Genomic DNA, 14,190 nt, shown 5'->3' on the forward strand with positions numbered 1-14,190 from the left:
TCTCTCCCACTTTCCTTTTTAACTTCGTTTAACATGTTGTCTTCCTCCATTAGATTTTGAGGTCCTTAACGGTATCCCCAGAGTTTAACAAAGTGACTAGCCCATGATAGAAACTTATAATATTGTCTTTTATATCTAAATCCTGTATCCATTTGGATCTTATCGATATAGGGTGTGAGATGCTGGTCTAATCCAAGTTTCTGCCATACTAACTTCCAATTTTCCCAACAGTTTTTATCAAAGGCAGAATTTTTATCCCCAAAGCTAGACACTTTGGGTTTATCAAACAGCAGATGACTAATATTATTTCCTGCTATCTCTTTTGCATCTAGTCTATATCTTAGCCAATACCACTTTTGATGAGTGATGCTTTATAGTAAAATTTAAGTTCTTGTAAGGCTAAATCACCTTCTTTTTCACTTTTTTCATTAAATCCCTGTAAATTCTTGACTTTTATTTCTCTATATGAAGTTATTTATAATTTTTTTCTAGCTCATTAAAGTAATTTTTTGGAATCTTGATTGATAGGGCACTAGATAAGTAGTTTTTGTCATTTCCATTATATTAGCTTGGCCTATCCACAAACAGTCCGTATTTGACCAGTTATTTAAATCTGATTTTATTTGAGTGAGGAGTGTTTTGTAATTGTTTTCATAAAATTTCTGAGTCTATCTTGATAGGTAGACTCCCAAGTATTTTATATTGTCTGAAGTTATTTTGGATGGGATTTCTCTTTTTAATACTTTCTGCTGTTTCTTGTTAGTCATATATAGAAATGTTGAGAATTTATGAGGGTTTATTTTATACCCTGTGACTTTACTAAAGTTGCTAATTGTTTCTAGTAGTTTTAGATGATTTTTTAGCATTCTGTAGGTTTACCATCAAGTCAACTGAAAAGAGTGAGAGTTTTGTCTCTTCCTTCCCCATTCTAATTCCTTTAATTTCTTTTTCTTCTCTTATTGCTGAAGCTAACATTTCCTAACACAATAGTGAATAGTATTGAATTGAATAGTGGTGATAATGGGCATCCTTATTTCACCCTTGATCTTATTGGGAATGCTTTTAGCTTAACTTCATTGCATATAATGCTTGTTAACAATAGAAACTGCTTATTGTTCTAAGGAACAATCCATTTATTCCTATGCTCTTTAGTGTTTTTAGTAGGAATGCCTGCTGTATTTTGTCAAAAGCATTTTCAACATCTCTTGGTAGAATCATATGATTTCTGATAGGTTTGTTTTTGATATAGTAAATCATACTAACAGTTTTCCTAATATTGAACCAACCCAACATTCCAGGGTTAAATCCTGCTGGGTCACAGTGTATTATCCTAGTGATAACTTGCTGTAATTCTTGTGCTCAAATTTTATTGAAGATTTTTGCATTCATCAGGGAGATAGGTCTATAATTTTCTTTCTCTGTTTTGACTCTTCCTTGTTTAGGTATCAGCACCATATTGGCATCATAGAAAGAGTTAGGCACAGTTCTGTCTTCACCTATTTTTCCAAGGGGTTTATATAGAATTGGAACCAATTGTGCCTTAGATGTTTGATAGTATTCACCTGTGAATCCATGTGGCCCTGGAGATTTTTTTCTTAGGGAGTTCAATAATGGCTTGTTCAATTTCTTTTTTCTGAGACAGGGTATTTAATTTCCTCTTCATTTAACCTGGGCAACTTATATTTTTGTAAACATGCATTTCACTTAGATTATCAAATTTATTGGCATTCAGTTGGGCAAATTAATTCCAAATTATTACTGTAATTGCCTCATCATTGGTGGTGAGTTCACCTTTTTCATTTATGATACTAGCAATTTGGTTTTCTGCTTTCTTTTTTTTAATCAAATTGACCAGAGGTTTATCAATTTTATTGATTTTTTCATAAAACCAATTCTTGCTTTTATTTATTAGTTCAATTGTTTTCTTGCTTTCATTTCTTTTAGGATTTTGCAAAGCTATTGGGGTTAAGTGGCTTGCCCAAGGCCACACAGCTAGGTAATTAATAAGTGTCTAAAGCAGGATTTGAACTCAGGTACTCCTGACTCCAGGACCAGTGCTGTATCCACTACACCATCTAGCTGCCCCCTCCTCTTGCTTTCAATTTTATTAATTTCTCCTTTAATTTTTAAGAATTTCTAATTTGATATTTCATTGGGGGGGTTAATTTGTTCATTCTCTACTTTTTTTTAGTTGCATGTTCAGTTCATTGATTTCCTCTTTTTCTAATTTAGTCATGTAAGCATTTAAAGATATAAAATATCTCCTGACAACTGTCTTGGCAGTATCCCATAAGTTTTAGTATTTTGTTTCATTATTGTCATTATCTAAGATGAAATTATTAATTCTTTTGATAATTTGTTGGTTGATCCATTCATTCTTTAAAATGAGGATATTTAGTTTCCAATAAGATTTATATCTATCTCTTCCTGGCCCATTATTGCATATCATTTTTATTGCATTATGATCTGGGAAGGATGTATTCACTACTTCTGCTTTACTGCACTTGATTATTAGGTTTTTATGCCCTAGTATATCAACATTTTTTGTGTATGTGCCATGTGCTGCAGGGAAAAAAAGTATATTCTTTTCTATTGCCATTCAGTTTTCTCCAAAGGTCTAACATGCATAGGTTTTCTAACAATCTACTTACCTTCTTGACTTTATTCTTGTTTATTTTATGGTTAGATTTATCTAAATCTGTGAGTGGGAGGTTGAGTTTTGTTATCTATGTCTTCCTGTAACTCATTCAACTCCACTTCTAAGAATTTGGATGCTATACGACTTGGTTCCTACATATATAGTATTGAAATTTCTTCATTGTCTATGATGTCTTTTAGGAGGATATAGTTTCTTTCCATATCTCTTTTAATGAGATTTATTTTTGCAGCCACTTTGTTTGAGAAAAGGATTGCTACCCTTCTTTTTTCACTTCATCTGAAGCAAAATATGTTTTGCTCCAACCTTGTACCTTTACTCAATAAGAATCCCTCTGCTTCAAATGAGGTTTTGTAAGCAGAATATTATAGGATTCTGGTTTTTAATCCCCACTGTTATTCATTTACATTTTATGGGAGAGTTCATCCCATTCATAGTCAAAGTTACAATTACTAACTCTTTATTGCCCTCCATGCTATTTTTCCTCTGTTTGTATTTTTACCCTTTTTACCCTTTATCCATATTTTGTTTCTGAATTCTACCACCTTCAGTGTGTTTTGCCCCCTTATATACAATCCCCCTCCTTTTCTTTCTGTTTTCCCATTGCCCCTTCTTCCTTTCCTTCCTTCTGTTAGTTCCTCTTTTCCTACCACCCCTTCCCCCCCCCCCTTTTTTAGGGTTTTGCAAGGCAGATGGGGTTAAGTGGCTTTCCCAAGGCCACACAGCTGGGTACTTATTAAGTGTCTGGTGCCGGATCTGAATTCAGGTACTCCTGCCTCTGGGGCCAGTGCTCTATCCACTGCCCCACCTGGCTGCCCCCCCTCCTTCTCCTTTTAACACTTGAAAAGTAAGAAAAGTTTCTTAACTTAACTGAAAGTGTGTATGTTAACTTTAAGCCAAGTCTGATGAGAATAAGATTCACGTGGTTCTCACCTCCTCCCTTTGTTCCTCTTTATGTAATGTTATTTACCCCATTCAGTCTCCTACATCCTCCCATCTCTTTACTGTCCCTCCTTTTTAAGGAGATATTGCTTTCAAATCATTCTGTCAGTGTCACAGATAAGTCACAAGTGTATAGTATTTCTTAAATATATTATGTCTAATAGAGTCATAATTCTTGATTACTATGAGAGTCTTTCTTCCAGGTGACAATATAACCAGTTTCATTTTATTGGATAGCAGGAATTTTTTTCTCTACCCTTTTTTCCCTTTTCATGTCTCTCTTTTTTCTTCAAACTCTTCATTAAAGAATAAATTTTAATTATTAGAATTTTGAGAGATGGACATCATAATGAAATTTAGTAGAAAAGATTTTAAGCATTATTTGAGCATGATGAGTAATATAAATAAGTTTTATGGTTATGAGATAAATTCATTTTTTCCTGCATTTTTTTGAATTTAGCACTTATCTTCCAACATACATACATACATACATACATATATATATATATATATGCATACACATATATAATACTTCAAAAGGAGTTCTAGAGAATCTACTGAGATTACTTCTGTATTTAGTAAATGAGTAATTTACTTTTCTTTATAACATTATAAGAAAGATAAGGGTCGCTAGGTGTCACAGTGGAGAGAACACTGGCCTTGGAGTCAAGTGTACCTGAATTCAAATCCAGCCTCAGACACTTAATAATTACCTAACTGTGTGGCCTTGGGCAAGTCAGTTAACCCCATTGCCTTGCCAAAAAAAAGAAATATAGCTGGTAGGCTTCTAAGAACCCATTTCATTTGAAGAGCTCCCAAAATCCTTTCAAAAATTATATTTCCATGAGTTTCATAAGTTCACTGGAACCTCAACAGCAATCAATTTGTAGTTCAAATATTTGTTGAAAGGTTACTATTCATTGCAAGACAGAATTCAGGGTAAGGCAAATCTATAATAGGACCTGATCTTTTTATGTTCATATGGCTCCATTCTATTTCTTTCCCTTGATGATGATTTAAACCACTAGTAATAAAGCATTTTTTCAAATGGATTAATAACAGAGCTATAAAGGTAACCTAAGGAATACTGTGTCACTCCTGCTACTGTTTACATACACCTTCAAATGAATTGTCTGAAAATGACTATTGGAGTTTTAGAAAATTATATTTTAGTCTATGATATTTAGGATGAAATAAAAACAAATAACTAATTGCATACAATTCAACTAGGGAATATGAACTCAACCTGTGATTTCCTTGTTTTAGGAAACTTTGAGACAAGGAAATTCTACTAATTCTACTAGACTGGCACCTTCTCTGCAGCTTACAATTGTAAGAGAGTTGCCTAATTGAGAAATAAAATTACTTGTCCAAGGTCCTATAGACAGTATACCCATCTCAGATGTGAGCTCTGAAGCCAACTCTTCCTGGTCCATATAATCCCTCATACCATTCAAGATAATCACTCTTCAGGTTTTTCAAAAATATTCAGATTTATTTTTATATAAATGTTTTCTATTACATTTTATTTTGAAGAAAATATTTTCCTTTTCTTTTATACTCTTCCCTTCTTATGGCTTCTTTTAACACTACTTGAAAAAGACCAGCTAAAGAAGCCTGAATGACCCTGTTTGCTAAAAGTAAGAAAGGATATAAATCACAGTTAAAAGACATTATAGAGTGGGTAAAATCATGTCTGATACAGCATCTGAAACCATGGACTAATCTCATTAATAAGGATCTCAATATTTGCCTACAAATTTCCTCAGTTCCCATTTAATAGATAAAACATCTATTTTTTTTAACGGGAGGAATCTTTTTTTGTTGGTTTTTTTTTCCTCTTTAATTCTTTTTAGAGGAAAGGAATCTTAAGGAAGAAATTCAAATAAAATGGGTAAAACCAAAGAGGAAAAATTTCATGTCTATTTGATTCTATATTATTGTCAAAGCTACTTTGTTCCTGCAAATCCCCCCCATCACCATACATAAACTGTTCAGCTGTATGATGCACCATTTGAGTTTAAATAGTTTTTTCTCTTAGAAAATGAGCATATGAGCAAATTAACTTCTTTTCAACCTCTTCAGAGGCTTCTGTTAAGTAGTAAATAGTTGGTATAGTGAGCAAAGAGATTTCCAGGAACAAATGACATAGCTAAATTAGTTTTCAATCTCAAAGGCTGATTCATTGTGCAACTTTTGTTCCTGGGAAAACTAAAGGAAAACTACATCAATACTCAGAGGAACCAAGATTCCTTAATGATATATTTCTTAAAAATATTTCAAAATGCCAAAATATTCTTAAATCTAAATTTCTCACATCAAATCTTTGATTTAAATATTAAGCAACTGTAAATATGCTTTTTTTTTACCAAGTCTATGCAGAGAAAAACTTTAAGCAGTTTTTCTATGTATCCAAAACAAAGTGACTCAAATACCTTGCTGAAATTACATAACTGACCATATTCCTTGTTACCAAGGTTTGGTTTTATAATATTCTGCAGGTGTAACTATTTTAGTTCCACCAAAATAGTCTATGACCCAGATGTTGGATATAGCCAGTTTGGCAAAGAAACAGTTATGACTAAATCATGACTTTTTTGCAAAGATGATTTCTTATGTATCATTCACCATAGTGACTGATCTTAACAGCATTATATGAGAACAAAGGGGACTCTAAGGATCAAATCCTTGTGTCTTGCAATAATCCATCTGGGCTAAAGTCACTGTCAAAGTGACATTTGGATTCACCTGAAGGTCACCCACCAACATCTGGAGCCAGCTGAGATAGAAGTAAAAGACGTCACTGCTCTCATCTTCCAGCCCATCACTGATGGAGAAGACAGTGAAGGGCCACCTGAGCATGGCTGTCACTGAGGAGATGGTACCCAGTGAGTCCCAGGTAATGGCATGGACCTTGAAATGTGCCATGCCTGCCACTTCCTAATGGGGGGGAAGCTCGAGCACTGGTGGAGTCGTGGGCCAGAGCAGCGCCAGCAGCAGCAGTGGTGGCAGCAGGCTCATTGGGAGCCCCATAGTCCAGGGTCAGATGGGCCCAGGCAAGGGAAGTTAAGGCCCAGCCTAGGACTGCCCCCTCTTCATATGTCTCTTGAGTTTCCTGTTTGGAGTCTAACTTTTCTTATTTAGCTCTGGTCTTATCATCAGGGAAAAGTTAGAACTCTCCTATTTCATTAAATGTCCATCTTTTCTCTTGGAAGAGATGGCTCAGTTTTGCTGGATAGTGAATTCTTGGCTATATTCTAAACTCCCTTGCCATTTGGAATGTTGCATTCCAAGTCCTTTGCTTCCTTAATGTTGATGCAACCAGGTCCTGTGTAATCCTTAACTTTGACTTCTTAGTATTAAAATTATTTCTTTCTGGTTGCTTGCATAATGTTCTCTTTTATCTGAAAGTTTTTGAATTTATTCACAATATTCCTTGGTGTTTTCATTTTGGGATCCCTTTCAGGAGGGTATCGATGTATTCATTCAGTAGCTATTTTATACTCTGGTTCCATGATATCAGGAGAATTTTCCTTCACTAAATCCTGTAATATTGAGTCCAGACTTTTGTTCTTTTCCATATTTTCAGGGAGCCCACTGATTCTTAAGTTGTCTCTTCTGGATCTGTCCTCAAGGTCAGGGGTTTTGTGAATGAGGTATTTTACATATTCTTCTATTTTTTGATTTTTTTGGTTTTGTTTAACAGATTCTTGTTGTCTTGTGAAGACATTTGTTTTCACAGAATTTATTCTTTTTTTAAGAGCAGAATTTTCATCATTTACATTTTTGCAACTATTTTTCCAGTTTGTCAACTATTTTTAAAGGAGTTTTGCATTTGTCCAATTGAGGTTTTGAGAGAAATATTTTATTTTTGCATTTGTCCAATTGTATTTTCCAAGGATTTGTTTTCTTGTTGCAAAGTGTTAATTTTCTCTTGGGTTTCTTTTCCTAAATTTTCCAAATGATTTTTAAACTCCTTCCTGATATCTTCAAGGAAGTCTTTCTGGGCTGGAGACCAATTCATATTATCCTCAGAAGTTCTAGATCTCTCTAAGTTAGGGTCTTTGACTCCAAGGTAGTTTTCAATGGATCCCCCCTTTCCATTGGCTTTTCTTCATTTTCCTAAGATTTTGTGTTGGGGGAGGGGCTGGTTCACAGACCTTTGGTGTTGAGAGGTCCCTAGAGGCTTTTTGTTTAGTAATTCTAAGTCAGTCAGCTAGTAGGGAGTTCTAGTTGTCTTCTCTGGAATGTCCATGACCTTGATTTGAGGTCTTTTCCCTAGGACTGGAGGGGGTGAGTGGTCCTGGTGGATACTGTTATCCTTGAACAATGTGGGCTGTGTCATGGGAAAAGAATGTTAATCTCCCTATTCTGTTGAGGGAGCCCATGCCTGAGCCTGGGGGGGGGGGAGCAATTATTGTGTTTGTTCTAGGAAGTGGACTCCATCCAATGAAAGTATGGAGGCAGATCAGCAGATCAGCTCCAGCCCCACTGGAGCTACCCAGACCACCATTCCCCACAGTCAAAGCTTCCAAGGCTCATCTTAGGTTAGTCCAGCTCCCACTGGCTCTCTACTCTCTGCCCCCAGTTCACTCATGGTCCCCAGAGACAGACCTTGTGGGGAGATGTTCTTCTAGTTTCTTTTTCTGGATTTTTTTCAGTCGAATTTCTATTAAGGGTTTGTTTCATATTATTTATGAGGGAAAGCCAGTTTACCTTAGCACAGTGCTTATCTTCTCTCTGTCATCTTTGCCAGAAGTTCCCATGATAGAAACTTAAATGTTTACTGACTGAATTGAATCTATACTATATGCAATGTGCTATTTCATACCATCCATTTTAACTCCCTCCTGTATTCATTAGATATATGATTTGAAAAGGGTTGATTATTTTGAAATAATACATTATAGTACAAAGCATTTCTACCCCACAAAAGAAGCAACACAAAGAACATTACTGTGAGTCAGATGGAAATCATGTAAATAATAATAAGTTTTATAATTAGATTATAAAACTGGAACAGCAACCAGTAATCCTACTACAATAACTGGGGATTTCAACTATTTACATATATGCTAATTATTTCACAATTCTAAAATTAGAGATATATTTTTATCTGTTTTGACAGCTTCATTCTTCAAAATGTAGACTGCTATTGATTAGATTCTGAAAAAAAGTAGAAATAATGGTAATATTAGAAGTAACCATGTCAAATTAGAAAAAAGAAAAAAGGAACGAATACCAGATACAGCCTAATGTATGTCCATTGTTTAAAAATAATGCAATGCCAAAAAGTTCATAGAAAGTATTGGTCAGATTCCAGTGCAAAAATTCCTGACTTTAGAGTTAGAAGAACTGGGTTCAAAATTTCCTTCTGAAAACTATTATCTATAACTGTGGCAAAGTAATGTAACCTATCTAAACCTCTGTCCCTTCATCTGTAAAAGGAGTGGTTATATAAGAAAACTATTTCTACATTCTTTCCAGCAACTTTCTTTATCCTAAACCTAGGAAAAAAACTGGTCCCTTACTCAATTTGAATGTGTCCATCCTCACACTTCTTTGACTTTTCTATCTTTTCAATCTTTCCCTCCACCTACTCCACTGCTTTTCAGCTTTTTTTATGTGTTAGTTTCTTGAGGATGGCACTATTTGTTTACTTTTTGCTTCTATTAGTATTCACAGTGGTTTGCACTTAATAAGAAAGATCTTAATACAAGTTTTTATTAATCTATCTATGAGATGTCATCTAGCTCTAAGCCTGTGAATCTGAGAATATACAGGAGTGAGGGGGAACTGGTTAAAAATGAAATGTTCATGAATAATATAATGAGGGCACAAGTAATAAATAATTCAATGAGACAAAAAGGGCAGATTGTTTAACAGGAAATTATCAATCAACTCATATTTTTAATGACGTAAATCATATATTATAGTTAAAATGTTTTCATTATAAGAAGCACTTTCTGAGCATGGAAAGTAGTTTGGGTTTTTGTTGGAATGTGTCTGTTATGTGAAAATATATTCTATTGATAAAATGTATTAAATTAAAAAACAGGAAAATAAGGAAAAGTATTCAAGAAGCACTGTAACAGGATGAATAAAAGGATTGTTGCTATAATTTCAGTAAACTGAAATCTTGGATTAAACCAAGGATTGCAATGAATTCAATGGAACATAAAAACAATTTTCTTATCTATATGCATGAAAAGCAAGATAAAGTTAATATGACAATAGTAGGACCACTGGAATGGAAAGAATAATACCAGACAGGGAGGACAAGTTGGACATCTACAGGCCTAATTTCCCTGTTTTCTCTTCAAAGGAGAATGACATTTACACTAAGAGGCCAAGACACTGAACCAGTAATTGAACCACAAGATAAGAGCCAAGATGATAATAAAACAGCTTCAACAACTATATTTCTCTAGACATAAAAAAAATATACTTCATGATTTTGAAACAACTTCTGGGGTGATTGCTTAACTGTTATCAGCAATCACTAAAAGAACACAAAAATGAGGTGACATACACACACACTTGTGGATGAGTGAATGCAAGTATGTGTGTACAGTAATGGTGTCATGGTATCAATTTTACAATTGTCCTACTTGATCTATTTATTGAATAGTAAAAACTGAGATCAGATGAGTTCTCTGAGGGAAAAAGAACATCAAGAAGAAAACAAAGATTTGAAGAATGAACCATGGGAAAGGTCCTCCACAGTTAAAAAATAATAGGAAGAAATAGAACTAGCAAAGAAAGCATATCAGGGAAAGGCAGAGGGAAGGAAAAAAGCAACCAGGCAAGGGTTACAACATGGGAATCACATAAGTAGAATAAATAGGGTACGATATTGTAAAATGATATATTTATAAAGGACACATCAAATAAAGACTGAGAGAAAAATAGTAGAGCAATGAAAAGGGCTCTGCATTTGTTTTTTTGCTACATCTTGCCTCAAATTTCACATTTTTATTATCTTTCTGAACTTATTCAAGTTGTTTTGAATTTATCTGTTTTCTTACCTGTAAAAAAAAAGAAAGATTTATTTAGTTCCTACTATGTTCCAGGTACTGCACTAAGTACTTTAAAAATATTACCTCATTCTAACCTCACATCAACCCTCAGAGGTACATACTAATATTGTCCTGATTTTGTAATTGAGGTAACTGAGGCATAGCGAGTTTAAATGACTTGCCAAGAATCACACTGCTAATAAATGTCTGAGTCTGGATTTGAATTCAGATTTTTCTGAATCCAAGCTCACTGCTCTAATCACTGTTCCACCAAAATTAAAGGCATTAGATTTCTATGGACTGATCTCGCTTTAAATTCTGTTGGCTTATGAATTTCCAATTACAAAGTCACTACCAACATTTAAGAATGTAGTTTCATTAAAGATACTAGAGTAGAAAACTAGAAAAGGAGGTAAGAAAAGAGTCAAGTGAGTAGAAGCTACAAAATTAAGAATCTTTGGAAGAGAATAGAAAACTAGAATAATAGCTAAGAGTGCAATGGGATCCATCAAAGCCATTTTTGAAATTTTGGAAGAGTTCATATTTCAGGTAAGAATAGAAATATCTAATGGAATGGAAGAATGAGTGAATGAATTTGAAAAAAAAATTAACTCTATGTTAACCTCTGTGCCAAGCATTGAGTGTACAAATGCAAGAAAATAGTCTAATTCAACATATTTTAATAAGGGGAAATAAATCAGATATAAAATTAGGGGTCGTGGATAGAGAAGTCTGAGGGATGATTATTGGAATCAAAAGGCAAAGTATTGGAACATCTTTTGCAGAAATGGTAGCACTGATTTGAGTAATATTCTCAGAACTAGAAATAAGAGCATGGAGGAAAGCAGCAGGAAGGAATGGAGATAGTAGTGCCAAAAGATGGCCAAAAATTAGTAGGATGAATCTAGGTCCAAGCAAAAATATTGTAAATGCTCAGCTATCAAAGTCCTAGGGTCTCAGGATAGGAGTTTCATTCTGGGTTGGAGACAGAGACTGTGACATGAGTGTGGAAGGGTATGGGAAAGGGAAAGGAACAAGCATTTATATATCTACTATGTGCCAGTCATTGCACTAAGCACTTAACAAATATCACGGCTTATCACCTAGAAACATAGCAGCAGGAAAATTAGTGATTTGTAATGGAGGAGAGAGAAGGAAAACCTACTGGAAAGGCAAAGTTCCAAAGATCTTTGAAGTAAAGAGAATTAAGATCACAGATGTAATTTTTATTCTCATGAAATAAATTGAAATCATTTTTTATTTTTTTTTCCTTAGAACAGGAGGGAGAGAAAGAAAGAATGAGAGAACAATCAAATATTCTAAATTAGGAGAAAGAAATAATAGAACTACCTAAATTTTTCCAGTGAATGAGAAAGGTAGGTTATTTGTAAAGAAAAGAAATTGTGGGTAGAGAAGCAGATATCACTGACAAATATTTAGAACAATTGTTTGGGAAAGTATGTGAAGAAATGCACAGGAAATGAATGAATGGAAACTGGGCAAGTATTTGTAGTTAAGTGACATTTGCCCAGCTCTGTGCATTTTTGCAGCAGTAGTTCATGAGGAAAAGTAGATAAAGCAGATATTTGGGCTGATAGTGAATTTGAGATTGGCATAGCAGACAGTGTAGAAGGTCAAGGTAACCTAGAATTAATGGGGGGAGCCGGAAATAATTTAACTATGTAATAAAACCCAGGAGGGAGTCAAGTGTAAATATAAAGAGGTTAATGGATTAGATGGAGTTTACATTTAAAAATTGCAATTACTCAAACCAGCAGAGCTGATGACATGCACGCCAAACCGTAACATTATTAAGACAGAATCTTTAGTAGGTGTTGCTTGTAAAAGAATACAGATGAGTAAAGTACTTTGGAAATACAAAAGGACAAATGGACAGGGTATTTTTTTGGAGGGGGTTATAGTGATAACTCCAGAAATCATATACTATGTGGCTTTCCTTTGTAGCTATGAAAATAGAGAAATAAATTAAAAACAATTGATTTTAACTTTGCTGAATAATTGGGAGAATAGGTCAGTTACCCAGTGACTCTGTAAAAAGTGAATCACTTCAGGTCAACATAATTTCTTTATTGAAATGATGACAGGAACTGTACCTTCAGGGTGGCAGGGAGGTGAAAGTAATAAATCTCAGCTTCAATATGGTTTGTTTCTATTCTCTATGATATTCTCATTAACCCAAAGGCAAATGAAATCTGAACTATATCAAATGTTTTAGGTGGCAGCTAGTTACCAATTATTCTATCAGTTGAACTTTCTTTAAAGGGGTAAAAAAAATTGTGTTTCAGAAGGTCAATGACAAGATAAGAAATAGGTTTCTGAAAGTTATGGAAGAGAGTAATTTCAAACAGATGTCTGGAGTTTTGAGGATTTGCTAAAATTCAAAAGCAATTCACTATGCAAGATAAGTGGTTGGTCTGAAAAAATATTTTAAAAATCACTGGGCACAAATAGAATAAATTATTAAAAAGCTAAGATAATTTCTAGATGCTGCATGTAAGAGTGAGGAAACATTTTCTTCCACAGCATTTGCAGATTAGAACTTCATTAGAGTACAAAACAATAACATTTCCAAGATGTATATTTACTATGAAAGTTTTTAAAATTTTCTTATTTTATTTTTAATTTACATTTCTATTTATTTACATATTACTAAAATAGTTTTGTTGTAGGGGTAAATATAATCCGTCTCCCCACACAAAAATAAGAATCCTTACAAGAAATAAAGTGAAAGGAAGAAAAAAATGTGCTTCAGTCTCTGTTCTGATAGCATCACCTCCCTCTGGATCGCATTCTTTATTATAAGTACATCAAAGAAGTTACTTCCATATTTTTCCACAGTTTCTGTTGCTAATTGTAATTCCCTCCATCCATTCCTCCACACTACCATTTATTACATTTTCTCTCTCCTTTCACTCTGTCCCTCTTCACATGCGTGCTATGGGGCAGCTGAGTGGCACAGCAGACAGAGCACAGGCCCTGGGGCCAGAAGTCCCCAAAATCACATCCTATTCCAGAGACCCAGCAACCACCCAGTCCCATGGTCCCAGACAGTCCACCCAATTCCATCACCTTGCAAAAAGTAAAAAAAAGAAAATGCGTTATATCTGACAGTCCTCTCCCATGATTCACCCTCCCCTCCCCCATCCACTTTCTCTCCTTTTTCTTCTAGATTTATTTAAGTATGTATGATGTTTACTGTCTGAGCCATTCCTTTTTAAATAGGTTTTTGCAAAGCAATGGGGTTAAGTGGCTTTCCGAAGTTCACACAGCTAGGCAATTATTAAGTGTCTGAGGCCGGATTTGAATTCAGGTCCTCCTGACTCCAGGACCAGTGCTCTGTCTGCACGACCTAGGTGCCCCTCTCTGAGCCATTTATGATGAGAATGAAGGCTCCCTCATCCCCCCCTTAACTTCTCCCCTTCCACTACATTGCAAAAACTATTTCTTGGCTCTTTTAAATGAAATATTTTAATCTATTCTACCTCTCCCTTCCCTTTCTCTCAGTCCATTTTCTTTTCAACCAGTGATTCCATTTTTACAATATATTATACC

General features: G+C 34.6%; 1 protein-coding gene and 1 pseudogene across 1 annotated transcript in view; both read right to left on the reverse strand.

The window, feature by feature from the left end:
- The window catches only part of GALNT13 (polypeptide N-acetylgalactosaminyltransferase 13), an 870,176-nt gene that overhangs the window by 818,085 nt on the left and 37,901 nt on the right, over nucleotides 1–14,190 (reverse strand). The window lies entirely within an intron of this gene.
- Nucleotides 6,068–8,398, reverse strand: LOC141506356 (protein CREG1 pseudogene; annotated as a pseudogene).

The sequence above is a fragment of the Macrotis lagotis genome, chromosome 1 (assembly GCF_037893015.1).
Source record: "Macrotis lagotis isolate mMagLag1 chromosome 1, bilby.v1.9.chrom.fasta, whole genome shotgun sequence".
Lineage (NCBI taxonomy): Eukaryota > Metazoa > Chordata > Mammalia > Peramelemorphia > Peramelidae > Macrotis > Macrotis lagotis.